This window comes from Centruroides vittatus, unplaced genomic scaffold (assembly GCF_030686945.1).
Source record: "Centruroides vittatus isolate TY-2023 unplaced genomic scaffold, ASM3068694v2 scaffold_1152, whole genome shotgun sequence".
NCBI lineage: Eukaryota > Metazoa > Arthropoda > Arachnida > Scorpiones > Buthidae > Centruroides > Centruroides vittatus.
The window spans coordinates 2,086,751-2,090,332 of record NW_027122670.1 but is presented as its reverse complement, the minus strand read 5'-3'; positions in this window follow the sequence as shown (position 1 = coordinate 2,090,332).

Here is a 3,582-nt window from a genome sequence, read left to right as displayed (position 1 = left end):
ACTGATTTAACATTTGGCGCACGAAAATTCTGCCGACTTCTTTAAAAACTGATTAAATTATCCGCCAAAAACTTACCAAATTATCACTTTAATTATATGAGAATTAAATTAATTTTTATCAAACTAACATTTACGTTGATTTTAGAAATTTATTTTTTAATTATAAAATCTTAAAGTCAATTATTTGGAATATAATGTTAAAAATTCGTCGCCATCGCCATTTTATTTTTTCCAAATTATATATCTTTCCTTTTAGACCATTATGTATTTCTAGAAAGACTTTTATTTTGTTGATTTAAAGGAATTTATCACACCAATTAACGAAATTCTTTCAAACAAATCTATTAAATGAACGCGCAATAATGTCTCAGCCTACCGCTACACGGGATATGCTGAGACCCGTCCCTTCCTTCCCCCCTTGATTCTTTTCGCTCTGTGAGCACAAAAAGAGCCTTTTTAAAATCCTATCATATGTTCTGCCAGGCTCATAATTAGCCGGGCAAGTGCCCGATTATATCCGGGAAAAACCACCCCGAAAGATTCCTAAGGTTTTTCTACCCGTCCGGATTTCTCTCCGTTTTCACAAAGTGATAGGATACGCCTTAACTAACTCGGCCATCCAGATTGCCCCATTTCTCAACACAATGCCGTTTCCATTGTGAACATAACCAAACTCAGGTTGCTCGTTAAAATAGCCTTCTTAACGACTGCAAACAGAAAGAGTTAAGTTTAAAAATAAAATTTGCTTCTGAAAGATCTTAAAAACATATCACGGGCAGACGAATTAGAGTATCGATACCTATTCCTTATTCAATCGCCCAACTCGTTGCAGAAGATTCTTCACTTAGTTGTACTGACTGAAAAAAAAATAGCAAAATACAATCAACACGTGTTTACACTCGCCGTTAGAGCTATGCGAGCTGCATTCAGATTCAATTATCGGTTGGTACTGTAAGTAATTTAAAAAGTTCGCGAACTTTCCAGAGGGACTTCGTAGAATCATTGTTCAAACTCTATAACGTTCAAAGCTAGAGTCGTTTGAAGTACTACTGTATTTTAATATTGTATTTAAAGTATGAACACGATTGAACCAATAATTCTAATAAAATTAATTGTTTAGGTGGACTTGTGTTTAAAGTTTTGCCTAATATTACATACTAATGGAATGTGGCTTATACGCCTTATTGGTTTAGGATATTTTATAGTTTTTATACGTTTGGGGTCATATAGATCCCGAGGTACTTTTCTGTTATATATCATTTAAATTAGATTTTATGTTGTATGTTAGAATAAAACTAGAAATGCGCATTAGTTACCTGTACGGCTTATTCATTCTTGCAATGTGAAACTGTTTTTTTTTTTTATTTGTTTGTTCTGGTATGACTTATTAGTTTCTTACTAATGTATGATCTGATGATTAGATTATATATTACACAAATCTTCCTGCAAACTTTCTGAACTTGTCGATAAAAGACAAAGGAGTTATTAAGCTTCAAAGAGGATGAACAAAATCGTGCCACCATACACATATCCATACATACAGAAAAAAAACTATATATTATATATTTTTTCATTTCTCGGTATTTCAAGTTTCTGAGTCCAAAAATGTATAAATCTTGGGAGAGTCATGTTCGATCGATCTCAGTACTTTACCTTTATGAAATTGTATCAAAACAAAATTTAAATTTAGACATTGTTAAAACTAAAATGACTCCCACCATCTATTTTGTCAATTTTTGATTGAGACTGAAAATAAAGAATTAACGCATTCCACAGCTCAATAATAAATTTTATTACATTGCCACGGGATAACCAGCGTATTTGTGCTAATTTGGGGATTTTATGCTTAGCAGTATCTTGAAGCATTTTGAACAGTTTAATCTTATACTACTACGGGAAAAATAACAAGAGATATCTTTTCATAAATATTTCTACTGTATATATGATGGTAGTATCTTGACTAAATAACTAGCGCATAATGCAAAAGAATGGCAAACACATCCCATTATAAATATTGATGGTACATCCTTTTTAGAAATGACTGGAACCCACTCTTAGTACCCATCATAGTACCCATCATAGAGCCGCCGGATGGCCGAGCGGTCAAGGTTAGCAGCCTGCGCACTGGGGGACCCGGAATCGAATCCGGACGGGTCGAAAAATCCCCAGGAATTTTTTGGGGGTGGTCCGTCAGGATATGTCGGTCCCCGTCCCTCACCACCCAGCCGCCCCATTGTGGACATGGCCGAACCCATAATGGGCTTGCTATTAGAAGCCTTCTTAGTGCCACTAGGCGGAAAGAGTTACAAAAAAAAAAGTACCCATCATAGTGGCACAATTAGCCTATCACTTTCAAAGCCAATGATATTACTTATTTAAATGTTTTTTTTTCCTATGAAAAAATCTGTTAAAGCTTGGTTTACAGCCCTCCTGAAGTAACATTTTAGACACAGTGTCGAGTAACACAACATCAAGTTTTTAAATATCAAAGTATCTAACAATAGCTAGAACTTTTAATACAGATATGTCTGTACTTTCATCTATTATCATTGAAAACTTGTTGTTTCTGCAAATGTTAGAAATATATATTTTTTCATGTATAAGATGAAACACTTTAGTCGCCTTCATCTGAACTTGTTTCGCAGTATTGCAATTGTGGCTTTATTAAGCCTTGTTATTTATTTTTCTTTTCTTTGCTTTTCTTATACTATCTTCCTGCGGTAAAAACTGTACTTCCGGCTTCTGTTTACTTAATCACACTGTAGTTAGTTGACCCATGTGGTCTGAATTGTAATAAAACAAAAGGGGGGTGACACCCGATCGGTCGAGGGTTTACTGGCAGAGGAGAGAGGGAGATCGGAACGAAGAAAGGAAGATTTTTCGGGGAGAGAGGAAAGCAGGACGAGCACGTAACAAAGATAATTATTAAGGAACGGATCCGAGGTTTTTTTTTATTATTATTGCCAGTCACCCCTTTAAACTTTTTCATTCTGACAATTCCTGTATAATTGTTATCAGCCTTATCTTGCTCTAGGGCCCTTTACTTTGTAAATTTAGTTAAACTATAGAGTTAGTTTACTTCGTTACGAAAATGGCGCCCGACGATATCGATGTTACTAGATCTACTCGAGTGTTTAAATTGTGAATTAAAAGGTGAAATGATTGAAATAACTGTCCATCCGAAGCAACCTAAGAAAAATATTTTGGATAAGGCTGCACTAGCAACATTCATATCTTCGATTTTAGAAACAGCCATTTAGTTATAACGAATCGTTCGAAAAGTCTAACGAAACAAGAATAACGATGACGTCATTCTCGTTTAATTTGTTTGACTTAACGAACGTACCCATAGTTAAGCTAGACATAAGTTAGAACAAGTCCTTTGTTTTGTCGGTACGTGGGGACCAATTGTAATATTGTTACGGGTGGTCCCAAGAGTATTTGTATTTTCTTAGTTAATAAGTGTGTACAATTGTTTCTTTGGAAACTATCGGTGTTAACTGTAATTAATAAACTTTTTTAAATTTTTATCAAAGCCGAGCGATTCTCAGGATTCTGTTATTTATTACTCGGCTACACTAT